At 38.3% G+C, this 13879-nt stretch overlaps 1 pseudogene; it reads right to left on the bottom strand.

Annotated features, from left to right (window-relative positions):
- Window positions 1–10096: 10096 nt before the first annotated feature.
- LOC149990987 (large ribosomal subunit protein mL42 pseudogene) lies at window positions 10097–10559 on the bottom strand (annotated as a pseudogene).
- Between the last annotated feature and the right edge of the window lie 3320 nt (window positions 10560–13879).

The raw sequence follows: 13879 nt of genomic DNA, 5'->3' as shown, positions 1-13879 counted from the left end.
GTGGAAGCTACACTAACATCCTCACAGGACCAGTCTGAATTTACAAATTAATTTTGTAGAAATCATTCGAACACTAGCTGGAGAGAAGTCTTAAAATCACGGAGAGACAGAAAAGGCCGTTACATCACAACGTGACCGGTAGGGAGTGCGGAGACATGGAAGGTCTGACTGGGCTCACACGGGTGGCAGCTGAAGGGACTGAGAAACAGCACAGCAGCCGGGGATTCCCCCTGAGAAGGGAAGGGTCTAAACCCCCAGCTGTGCTTCCCAGCCTACAGCAGCAGAGTGGAAAGTAAAATAGTATCCAGCTGTGAAAAGCAAAAAGCCACAGGGTTTCCTGCTAGCTGGAGAGAAACAGCAGGAGGAAAAGAGCTCTTAAGTGGATCACATATGAAAATATTTTGGCCCCCACTTACTCTGCGCACAAGCAGAGGGAAGGCAGAGAGGACTGGAAACACTTGGGGAGAGTTTGGCGTGGTGGCTTTGAGGGGAGAACTAGGGGAGCAGCCGACTAGGTCCCAGTGCTGACTCATCCCCAGTATTGCAGGCAGACCATTTCCCTCCAAGTGACATCAAACAGAGAAGCAAAAGCCCTGCCTATTGGAATTAAGTTGCCACACCCACAGTCCATAAGCCTGATGGCTAATCACAGATTGAATAGATTAACAACTAAAGAAGACAGACAAAGGCAGTAAATCCCTGGAAGTCTCAAACAGACTGCCTAGGACCAGATTGGTATATGATCTGATGCCACAAGAGGCAGATCCAGGAAGTGCAGATCAATATAAGAAGCAGCAATAAACAGTAAGAGTCACAAGAATGGGGAGACAAAGAAACAACCCTCCATTGAAAGGAAAGGTAGAATCCCCAGAAAGTGTGCTAAATAAAATATAAGGGAGGAAACAATAAGATATGGAATTCAAAACATGGATTATGAAGAAGCTCAATGAAGTCAGCAGAAACTGCAAAGACCTCCAGAAAAACTACAAGGAACTTACTGAGAATAACACCAGCAAAAAAAGGACATAGAAGTTATCAATAAGAGCCAGGACGAAATGAAGAATACGATCTCTGAATTGAAGAACACAGTAGAAGGAATTAAAAGCAGGTTAAAAGAGGCAGAAGATTGAATCAGAGAGCTGGAGGACAATGTAGAAAAAAACTCCCAGACAGTTCAACAAAATGAAAAAAGACTGAACAAGACTGAAGAGGCTCTAAGACAGCTGCAGGACAACATGAAACGTAATAACATCCATATCATAGGAATTCCAGAAGGAGAAGAAGAAGAGCAAGGGATAGAAAACCTCTTTGAAAAACTAATGACAGAAAACTTCCCTAACATGAAGAGAGAAAGAATCAAGCAAGTCCAGGAAGCACAGAGGGTCCCAATGAAGATGAACCCCAACAGGCCCACTTCAAGACACATCATAATTAAAATGCCAACATTCAAAGACAAAGAGAGAATCCTAAAAGCAGAAAGAGAGAAACAACTAATAACATACAAGAAAGCTCCAATAAGGCTATCATCAGATTTCTAAATAGGAACACTACAAGCCAGAAGGAAATGGCAAAAAATATTCCAAGAAATGAAAAACAAAGGCCTACAACCAAGAATACTCTACCCAGCAAGGATCTCATTTGAAATGGAAGGTGAAATGAGGAATTTCCAAGACAAAGGAAGACTAAAAGAATACATGTCCGGGGAGATCCAAGATGGTGGAGGAGAAAGTGGAAGCTACACTAACCTCCTCCCAGGACCAGTCTGGATTTACAACTTAATTTTGGAGAAATCATCTGGAATAACCAACCGAACACCAGCTGGAAAGAAGTCTTATGACCACGGAGAGGCATAAAGGCCGCTACATCACAACTTGACTGGTAGGGAGTGCGGAGACGCGGAAGGGCTGGCTGGGCTCACACGGTGGCAGCTGAAGGGACTGAGAAACAGCTCAGCAGCCAGGGATTTCCCCTGAGAAGGGCAGGGTCTAAACCCCCAGCTGGGCTTCCCAGCCTACAACAACAGAGTGGAAAGTAAAATAGTATAAGCTGTGAAAAGCGAAAAGCCACAGAGTTTCTTGCTAGCTGGAGAGAAACAGCAGGAGAAAAAGAGCTCTTAAATGGATCACATCCGAAAATATTTTGGCCACCACTTAACCTGGGATCAGCAGAGGGAAGGCAGAGAGGACTGGAAACACTTGGGGAGAGTATGGCGTGGTGGCTTTGAGGGGAGAACTGGAGGAGCAGCCGATTGGGTCCCAGTGCTGACTCATCCCCAGTACTGCGGGTAGACCATTCCCCTCCAAGTGGCGTCAGCCTGAGGGGAAGCAAAAGCCCTGCCTACAGGAATTAAGCTGCCACACCCACGGTCCTTAAGTCTGACAGCTAATCAAAGATTGAATAGATTAACAATTAAAGAAGACAGACAACAGCAGTAGATCCCTGGAAGTCTCCAACAGGCTGCCTAAGGCCAGACTGGTACATGATCTGAGGCAACCAGAGGCAGATCCAGAAAGTGCAGATCATTCTAAGAAGCACCAACAAATAATAGGAGTCACAAAAATGGGGAGACAGAGAAACAACCTCCCATCAAAAGGAAAGGTAGAATCCCCAGAAAGAGTGATGAATGAAATGGAGGGGAGCGAACTATAAGATATGGAATTCAAAACATGGATTATGGAGACACTGAATGAGCTCAGCGGAAATGACAAAGAACTCCAGGGAAACTACAAGGAACTCACAGAGAATTACACGAGCATGAAAAAGGACATAGAAGCTATCAATAAGAGCCAGGAGGAAATGAAGAATACGATCTCTGAATTGAAGAACACAGTAGAAGGAATTAAAAGCAGGCTAGAGGAAGCAGAAGATCGGATCAGCGAGCTGGAGGACAATGTACACAAAAACTCCCAGACAATGCAACAAAATGAAAAAAGGATGAACAAGACTGAAGAGGTTCTAAGACAGCTGCAGGACAACATGAAACGTAATAATATCCGTATCATAGGAATTCCAAAAGGAGAAGAAGAAAAGCAAGGGATAGAAAACCTCTTTGAAAAACTAATGACAGAAAACTTCCCTAACATGAGTAGAGAAAGAGTCACGCAAGTCCAGGAAGAATAGAGGGTCCCAATTAAGATGAACCCCAACAGGTCTACTTCAAGACACATCATAATTAAAATGGCAACATTCAAAGACAAAGAGAGAATCCTAAAAGCAGCAAGAGAGAAACAACTAATAACATACAAGGGAGCTCCAATAAGGCTATCATCAGATTTCTCAGCAGAAACACAACAAGCCAGAAGGGAATGGCAAAAAATACTCCAAGCAATGAAAAACAAAGGCCTACAACCTAGAATACTATACCCAGCAAAGCTCTCATTCAAAATGGAGGGTGAAATAAGGAGCTTCCAAGACAAAAGAAGGCTAAAAGAGTACATCTCCACCAAACCAGCAATGTAAGAGATGCTAAATGGTCTGCTCTAAGAAGATAAAGAAACAGAGAGAGACAGAGAAGAACACGAGTGCAAAGGGGAAAAATGACAATGAATAAGTACTTATCGGTAATAACCTTAAATGTAAATGGATTAAACGCTCCAATTAAAAGACATAGGGTAGCTGAATTGATTAGAAAGAATGACCCACATATGTGCTGTCTACAAGAGACCCACCTTAGAATGAAAGATCTACACAGACTGAAAGTAAAGGGATGGAAAAAAGACTTTCAAGCAAATGGACATGAAAAAAAAAGCTGGGGTAGCAATACTTATATCAGACAAAACAGATTTCACAGCAAAGTCCATAAAAAGAGACAAAGAAGGGCATTTCATAATACTTAAGAGAAAAATCCATCAAGAAAATATAACCCTTATAAATAAATATATATGCACCCAACTTAGGAGCACCCAAATATATAAGGAAAATTTTGAAAGACTCCAAGAAAGATATAGACAGCAACAAACTCATAGTAGGGGACTTCAACACCTCATTGTCAAGAATAGACAGATCATCGAAGCAAAGAAACACCAAAGATATTGAGGCACTGAACAACACTCTAAATCAAATGGGCTTAGTCAATATATATAGAAGTTTTCACCCCAAAGAAGCAAAATATACATCTTCTCAAGTGCACATGGAACAGTTTAAAAGATAGGCCACATGGAAGGACACAAAACAAGCCTCAACAAATTCAAGAATATTGAAATTATATCAAACATCTTCTCAGATCACAATGGCTTAAATAGTAAATCAAACTCAAGGAAAAATCTCAAAAACATTCAAACTCATGGAGAACGAATAACATGATATTAAATAATGAATGGGTTAACAATGACATCAAGGAAGAAATCAAAAAGATTCTGGAGACTAATGATAATGAACACACAACAACCCAAAACCTATGGGATACAGCGAAAGCAGTCCTAAGACGAAAGTTCATAGCAATACAGGCCTACCTAAAGAAGCTAGAAGAATATCTAATAAAAAATTTAACCCTACAGCTACAAGAACTAGACGAAGAACAACAAGCAAAGCCCAGATCAAGTAGAAGGAAGGAAATCATCAAGATCAGAGCACAATTAAATGACATAGAGTCTAAACTAACAATTCGAAAGATCAACATAAGTAGGAGCTGGTTCTTTGAAAAAATAAACAAAATTGACAAGCCTTTACCAGGCTCGTCAAGAAAAAAAGAGAGAGAACCCAAATAAATAAAATCAGAAACGAAAGAGGAGAAATCACAAATGATACCACAGAAATACAAAGGATTATAAGAAATTATTACAAACAACTGTCGTCGTCAACAGCCGTCCGTCTCGAGAGACGATGGTGTAGCTTCTTAAGAGTCTATCTGCACCGCCGAGAATGGTTGTGCAGTCCGACTCAGGAGTGACACGGTATCTGTCTCCTCCCGTGTTGAATCGACATCTTGCGATGACGCTGGAGTGTCCTCTCCAGTGAAGCTGAAGCTACAGAGCCTGGGCAGGGTGATATGGAGGGTCTGCTGTTGCCCATGCAGCAGACCCCCCCCCCTCTCTTCGCAGCTGAAGGGTCCAAGGGAAAGACGGAGTCGATACAGCTTGGCTTCAGGTGCGCCGCAGGAGTTGCCGGTGTTGACTACAACGTCAAACCGCCTTAGGGACTCCGGCTCCGGATTTTCTGTCGGGGTTTACTCCCTTAGCCTTTCCCCTGAAGAGGTATGCCGCAAGGCAGCGGAGGTTTTTTGGAGTCAGAGTTTTCCTTCTCTGATGTGCCCTGACTGGAAGATCGAACCAGCGACACTTAGCTCGCAGGCCTGTGAAATGATGACCACAATTAAATTAATACAACCATCACCTCACATAGTTACCATTGTGTGTGTGTGTGTGTGAGATGAGATTACTTAACATCTAACCTCTTAGCATTTCCAAGTGTACAATATGGTGTTGCTACCTACAGCCGCCACGTTTGCTGTGCATTTGATCCCTGGAACCTACGGACTGCTGTGGACACTGGGCACAAACAACTGTATGGCAAGAAATTTGACAACCTAGAGGAAAGGGAAAATTCCTGGAAATCTATAGTCTTCCCAAACTGAATCAAGAAGAAGCAGAAAGTCTGAATAGACCAATAACAGTTAGTGAAATTGAAGCAGTAATCAAAAAACTCCCAGCACACAAGAACCCTGGACCGGATGGCTTCACAAGTGAATTCTACAAAACATTTAAGAAAGAACTAACTCCTATCCTCCTCAGACTATTCCAAAAGATACAAGAAGAGGGAAGACTGCCAAACTCATTCCATGAAGCCAGTATAACCCTAATTCCAAAACCAGGTCAAGACACAACAAAGAAGGAAAACTACAGGCCAATATCGCTGACGAACATAGATGCTAAAATCCTCAACAAAATATTGGCAAACCAGATCCAGCAACACATTAGAAAGATCATACACCACGATCAAGTAGGATTCATCCCAGGGATGCAAGGATGGTTTAATATTTGCAAATCAATAAACGTAATACACCACATAAACAAAATGATAGACAAAAACCACATGATCATATCAATAGATGCAGAAAAAGCATTTGATAAAGTACAACACCCATTTATGATGAAAACACTCAGCAAAATGGGAAGAGAGGGAGCATACCTCAAAATCATAAAGGCCATATATGAGAAACTTGCAGACAACAGCATAATCAAAGGAGAAAAACTGAAAGCATCTCCCCCTGAAATCAGGAACAAGACAAGGATGTCCACTCTCTCCATTCCTATTCAACATAGTCTTAGAAGTCCTAGCCACAGCAATCAGACAAGAAAAATAAATAAAGGCATCCAAATTGGAAAAGAAGAAGGAAAACTGTCATTATTTGTGAATGGCATAATAGTGTACATTGAAAACTCTATAGTCTGCACAAAAAAATACTCGACATAATAAGTAAATTTGTCAAAATAGCAGGGTACAAATAAATATTCAGAAATCGAAGGCATTTCTGTACACCAACAATGAAATCTCAGAGATAGAAATTAGAATAAGATTCCATTTAGTATAGCAACAAGAAAAATAAAGTACCTAGGAATAAACTTAACCAAGGAGGTAACAGACCTGTACTCGGAAACCTATATAACACTGAAGAAAGAAATTAAGGAAGATATAAATAAATGGAAGTATATACCATGTTTATAGATGGGAAAAATCAACATCATTAAAATGTCCATACCACCCAAAGCAATTTATGGATTCAGTGCAATCCCTATTAAAATACCGATGACATATTTCACAGACCTAGAAAAAATACTTCAAAAATTGATATAGAATAAAAAAGGACCCCAAATAGCCTCAGCAATGTTGAGACAGAAAAACACAGTAGGAGGAATGACAATACCATATGTCTAACTATACTACAAGGCCACTGTAATCTAAACAGTCTGGTTCTGTCATAAGAATAGACATATAGATCAATGAAACAGAATAGAGAGCCCAGAAATAAACCCAGGTCTATGTGGTAAAATAATATTTGACAAACAGAGAAAGAACATAAAATGGACTGAAAATAGGCTCTTCAACAAATGGTGCTGGGAGAACTGGGAAGGGATGAGAAAAAAAATAAAACTCAATCACCAACTTACATCATACACCAGGATGAACTCAAGATGGTTAAAAGATTTAAATGTATGCCATAATACCATAAAAGTCCTAGGTGAAAACAGGCAGGAAAATTTCAGATATGCCACGTAGCAATATTTTTGTTGATATATCTCCTAAGGCAAGGGAAATAAAGGGAAGAGTAAACAAATTGGATTACACCAAACTAAAGAGTTTCTGCTCACCAAAAGAAAGCATCAGCTCGATGAAAAGGGAACCAACCATATGGGAAGCTATATTTGCCAATGATACCTCAGACAAGAGATTGATCTCCAAAATAGATAAAGAACTTATATGTCTCAACATCAAGAAGGTAGACAATCAAATTAAAAAATAGGCAAAGGACCTGAACAAACAGTTCTCCAAGAAGTACTTGGAGAATCTCAATGAGATACCACTTCACACTGCTCAGAAAGGCCATCGTCAACTAATCAACAAACAAGTGCTGGTGAGGATGTGAAGAAAAGGGACCCCTAGTGCACTGTTGGTGGGAATGCAGACTAGTGCAGCCACTGTGGGAAATGAGTTCTGAATTTCCTCAAAGAACTAAAAATGGAACTGCCTTTTCATCCAGTGATTCCACTGCTGAGTTAATACCCAAAGAATCCTGAAATGGAACCCTGGCTGCTGTGGCTCAGTGGATTGAGTGTTGGCCTGCGAACCAAGTGTCACTGGTTCGATTCCTAGTCAGGGCACATGACTAGGTTGCATGTCAGGTCCCCAGTTGGGGGTGCGAATGAGAGCCAACCACACCTTGATGTTTCTCTCTTTCTCTTTCTCCTTTCCCCTCTCTCCAAAAATAAAAATAAACAAATAAATAAATAACTTAAAAAAAAAGAAATGTACATTGTGTATTTTTTTTAAAGAATCTTGAAATACCAATTCAAAAGAACCTATGCTTCTCTATGTACATAGCAGAGCTCTTTACAATGGGCAAATGCTGGAAACAGCCTAAGTGCCCGTCAGTAGATTAGTGGATCAAAAAACTGGTACATTTACACAATGGAATACTATGCAGCAGAAAGAAAGAAGGAACTCCTCCTATTTACAACAACATGGATGGAACTAGAGAGAATTACACTTAACGAAATAAGCCAGGCAACAAAAACAAATACCATATCTCGTCGCCTAATACAGGAAACTAATGAACAACACAAGCAAACGAGCAAAACTGAACTGGAGGCATGTAAACAAGGAGCAGACTAACAGTTACAGGAAGGGAGAGGGAGAGGGCGCAAAGAAGGTAAGTCGAGGAAGGGTCTAGTCAAAGAACTAGTATAAATGACCCATTGACATGGACAATGAGGTGAGGATTGACTGTGGAAGAGGGCGTGGGCTGGGTAGGAGGGGAGTAATGGGGGGAATGGTGAAACAAGTGTAATAGAAAAACAATAAATTAAAATGAAAAAATCAAACCAGCAATTTCCAGTGGCTAGGGGAAAAGAAATTATTGACTACAAAGGAGTTTATTGTTTTGTTTTGTTTTTGTGGTTGTATAGAGCAAGTCTTCTAATAATGTTATTTTGTTAAATGTCATTTCATTATAATGTTGTTGAGAAAAAAATCACTTTCCAAGAACTACTGTCTCTATGGGGTTTAGACATTCTCCCTTGTGTCCGCTTGTGTTTTCTTTGGGTACTCTGGTTTCTTCCCACATTTCAAAGTTATGCACATGAGGTAAATTGGTGTGTCTACATTGTCTCGGAATGAGTGGGTGTGAGTTTGGGTGTGAGTGGCCCTGGGATTAAAGAGTGTCCAACGTGATTTTTTGCGTTTTGCCCTAAGCTGCCAGGATCATCTTTGGCCACCAGTGACCCTGAACTAGATAGAATAGATATTTGGAAAGCGGTTATCTTATTCGTTTTTATTAATCTTTCTTAAATGTATATATCACTCATATTTATTTCAATGTTTAATATTAGAAATATTTGGATCTTTATTTGGAATTTTAGAGATATTTTTGTGACAAGAAATTTGCCTTGGAAGCCTTATTATTTATATCAATTAGCTTATGGTAAATCAGTTTCCTTATAGGTAGGTTCACTTAAAGTTGCAATTTGGAAGAAGCTATTGAGGATGTTAAGTGATAAATTACTACATAATTGTTAAACTTCATAATTGTTAAACTGTATAATTGTTAAATACCAAAAGGGTAAATTTCCTGTATTTCAATAAATCTCCCTTTAATAAAACACACTGTAATATATTAAATTAACCATTACATCTAATAATTTTTCAGATATGATTAACCATTTGGTAAAAATTTCAGGCCCTTTGCTTCTCGCCTTGTCCGCATTTGGGTAGTACGTTCCTGTCATAGTCACACTTCTACAAAAGCGTGTTGGAGGCTAAAATGAGAATGTGTTAAACCTAAAATTACTTCATATATATTAATTATGTAAAACATAGATAAATATAGAAAAAGCAAGGTCTAAAATTAGATTTGAGAACATGCTATGGATTTCAATTATCTATCCTGAGTGGTTCTGAAATGAAGAGCTCTTGTTTGTGTGAATTATATCCATTAATGTTTACTGTATTAAAAATTAAAAATAAGGAGTTAAAATATTTGTTTTTAAATTTATTTAAAATTAATAATAAACTCATATGTTAACATAACATAATTTTTAAAAAATAACTACATTTTTAAAAATAAAAAGAATGATTCAAAGTGAGACACAATTTTACATTTTTGCAAATCACTTTACTAGAAGACAGCTGAATTCTCATATCTGCTTCTCACTGAATGAGTTGTGCTACCTCACTCCAATGTAAACTGATAAGAAGATGAGAGTGAAAAAGAAAATAATATTTTACTATTATTATGAAAATAGTTTTTTCTTTTTTTTTTTTAGATGAGAAGACATTTTATTATTATTTTACTATATAACAGAGTAGTGAATATACTTGATTTTCTCAAATGGCAAATGAGACACAGGAAAATATTTTTCATTGATTACTGAGAATATCCATATCATCCGTCTTTTGGGGGATTCAATTTCTTACGATGCCTATGATACAGTCCACGAGGATACCAACGGTGCTTAGTAGTAAAGAACCTTTTGCTAAGTTGTTCTATCATAGGTCCTTGTTCAAAGTGTTCATTTTTTACTTCTAATCTGGTTTTCAGTACTTGATCCAGTGTTTCTTCATAATTGTGCACAGGATCTGGCCAAGGTATAGGTTTTGTGTGTTCATATGGAATGTCCACAGAAGGATGGTAGCAAACTATAGTCCTGCCATCAGATGTCAAAGCAGGCTCTACTTTGCAATTATAGTCATCTGGAAGGGAAGAATACGTGGATTTATGACAAATGCAATATAAACCTCCATTTTGAATTGGAAATAAATGTTTCAAGATGGTTCTGTTTGGTATCGCCCACTTCACTGCTGCTACTGCCATGGTGAATCAAGCAAGATGCTTATCAGGTGGTATGAAAAAGATGACTTGAAGAGAAAAAGCTTTTAAAATTTGCTTCTATGCACACCTATTTTCATCTCTCGACAGATCCTCACCAGTACCCCACCATCTTGCCCCTAAAATAGTTTTGATGTCACAACCCCTTGAAAAGGTTTTGAGGACCCACAAGAGTTCCCAGACCACACTGAGAACAGCAGTTTAATACTAATAGTGTCAGAAAAAGGAGACAATATTAATGAAATACATAGCATGAGCCAAGCACTGTATTTAATGTTTTGCATACATTATTTATTATTATCACCAATTTGTAAATTAGGAAATAGAGGTGCAAGGAAAGTAAGAGGTCCATATCATACCAGCAGTAAATGGCAGAATTACGATGAAAACCTAGGCCATTTTGCCTCTAAAGCAAAGGCTTTCTTCACTGTACCACAACTCCACTTTAACTGATAATCGAAGTGTGACCATAGAACCTGCTTCCATTCAGTAGTTGAAAGAAATAGGACTTTATATTACGGGAATGACTAGAGATTTTACATAATTACTGTTTTATTTAATGTGTTTAAATTTTATTCCTGATAAAATTGAAAGAGATTAATGACTGAAGAATGGCATGAATTAATGCTAATAGAAGAGCATACCAAACTCTTTAGAAATTCTTTCTTTACCCATCTTTTCCAATCCAGAGCACAAGTACATCCAACTACCATTTTATCCCTCAGTATCTCTTGCAAGAAAAGATCAATAAAACTAATTCTCACTTAGATGTTAGGTATTTAATGATACTCCTCTGAGGAGTATTTTTACTACCTGAGTGTAGATATTGGCTTTTATTCATCTTTGTTACCCCAGAAGCCTGTACATTGTCTGAAACGGTCTGTGTTCAATAAATATTGGTTGCCTTTATAGACTAATGGGAAGTAAAAAGCCAAAGAGGGTGTTCTTAAAATGAAAGAAAGAGTTGAATTTCAGTCATCACTGGAAGAAATATATTATGGGGCCCAACAAATCACAGAACCCAGGAAACTGCATATCTAACTTCATTTAAAAACAGCAACATTTGCTTTCATGTACATGCTCTTTATATTACATTTTTTATTTGACTGTTCTAAAACCCCTAGATAGTAATTAATTTTTTAAATGTGCAAATCAGCTGTTAATTACCACCATTAAAAAATGAATATGTTTTTAGATCATCACGTGCTTTACAAAGTATTGTCCCCAGTATTTCCAGTACCCACCTGGAACCACACATAGTTATTACAATATTATTGACTATATTCTCTATGATGTACTTTATATCCTCATGACTATTTTGTAACTACCAACTTGTATTTCTTAATGTTTTCACCTTTTTCTTTTCACCCAGTCCCCCAAACTCCCTCCACATAAAACTAATACAAAATAATATTGAATGTAAACTGCAGTTGAAAAATATAATATTTAAAAATCCAGTTTAATTGAACAAGATTAAAAATAAGAAAAGAACAGAAAATAAATTCAGTATTCAAAAGCAAACAAAATAGATACTTTTGCTATATCATTTATTTTTATGCAGTTGGAGGAATGGTGAAAGTATATACAACTAAGGATGTTACTACTTCTTTTATCAGCAATTTGTCTTCTTTTTAATATCTTTTTTTTTATTGTTGCTCTATTGCAGTTGTCCAAATTTCCCCCATTTGCTCTCAACTGCCATGCCCCTCATTCCCACAGTCAATCCCCCGCCCCCTGTTGTCCACGTACATGGGTCTTTCATATTAGTTCCTTGACTAGACCCTTCCCCTTCTTTCCCCCCTTCTCCCCCTCATCCCTCTTCTCTGGTCACTGTCAGTATGTTCCTTGTTTACCTGTCTCTGGTTCTATTTTGCTCATTTGTTTGTTTGTTTTTTTCATTAGGTTCATGTATATATTAGGTTAGATCATATGGTATTTGTCTTTTACCGCCTGGCTTATTTCAATAAGCATAATGCTCTCCAGTTCCATCCATACTGTTGCAAAAGGTAGGAATTCCTTCTTTCTTTCTGTTGCATAGTATTCCATTGTGTAAATGTACCACAGTTTTTTGATTCACTCATCCACTGATGGGCACTTAGGCTGCTTCCAGCACTTGGTTATTATAAATAGTGCTTCTATGAACAAAGGGGTACATATAGGTTCTTCTGAATTGGTGTTTCAGGGTTCTTTGGATATAATCCCAGCAGTGGAATCACTAGATCAAAAAGCAATTTCATTTTTAGTTTTTTAAGAAAATTCCATACTGTTTACCACAGTGGCTGCACCAGTCTACATTCCCACCAACAGTGCACTGGGGTTCCCTTTTCTCCATATCCTCGCCAGCACTGGTTGTTTGTTGATTTGATGGTGATGGCCATTCTGACTGGTGTGAGGTGGTATCTCATTTTGACTTTCATTTGCAGCTCTCTGATGGCTAGTGATATTGAGCATTCTTTCCTACACCTTTGGACACTCTCTATGTCCTCTTTGGAAAAGTGTTTGTTCAGGTTCTTTACCTAATTTTTAATTGGATTGTCTGTATTCCTCGTATTGAGTCATATAAGGTCTTTATATATTTTGGAGATCAAACCCTTGTCTGAGGTATCATTGGCAAATATGTTTTCCCATATGGTTGGTTCCCTTTTCATTTTGCTGATGTTTTTTTTAGCCAAGCAGAAACTTTTTTAGTTTGATGTAATTTCATATGTTTATTCTTTCCTTTATTTCCTTTATTGTATCTTCTGTAGTAATAAAAATAAAGCCCCTAGTCATCTTTTCCATTTGTCCCATTTGAAAGTTGAACCTCTTCTTTTTTTTCAAATGTGTTTTATTGATTATAATGTTACATTTGTCCCAATTTCCCTTCCCTCTTCTCCCCTCCACCCGGTGGCACCCTTCTCTCCAGTTGTCCCCCACTTTTAGACCATGTCCATATAGTTCTTCTCAACCTCTCTCTGTCTGTTCCATTCCCTCCTACCATGCTCCTTAATTCCTATATCATCCCCCTCCCTCTCCCCCATCCCCCTCCCTGCTAACCTCCCCCCAATATGCTCCCCATACCTATAGTTCTTTTTCCACTCCCGTTGCCTGTTCAGCTTGCCTTTGTTTCAATTCCCTAGCTTCTGTTGTTGTTTCTTGTGATGCAGTTTTCATTTTAGATTTCATAGTTTTGATCCTCCTTTTTCTAAACCAGTCCCTTTAACATCTCATATAACAGTGGTTTGGATCTAATGAACTCTTTCAGTTTTCTTTTGTCCTGGAAACACTTTCTCTGCCCTTCTATTCTGAATGACAATTTCACTGGATAGAGTATTCGTGGTTGTAGGTTTTGGATTTTCA

The sequence above is a fragment of the Furipterus horrens genome, unplaced genomic scaffold, assembly GCF_987537825.1.
Source record: "Furipterus horrens unplaced genomic scaffold, mFurHor1.1.pri manual_scaffold_17, whole genome shotgun sequence".
Classification (NCBI taxonomy): domain Eukaryota; kingdom Metazoa; phylum Chordata; class Mammalia; order Chiroptera; family Furipteridae; genus Furipterus; species Furipterus horrens.
This window is presented reverse-complemented; position numbering and strand designations above follow the sequence as displayed.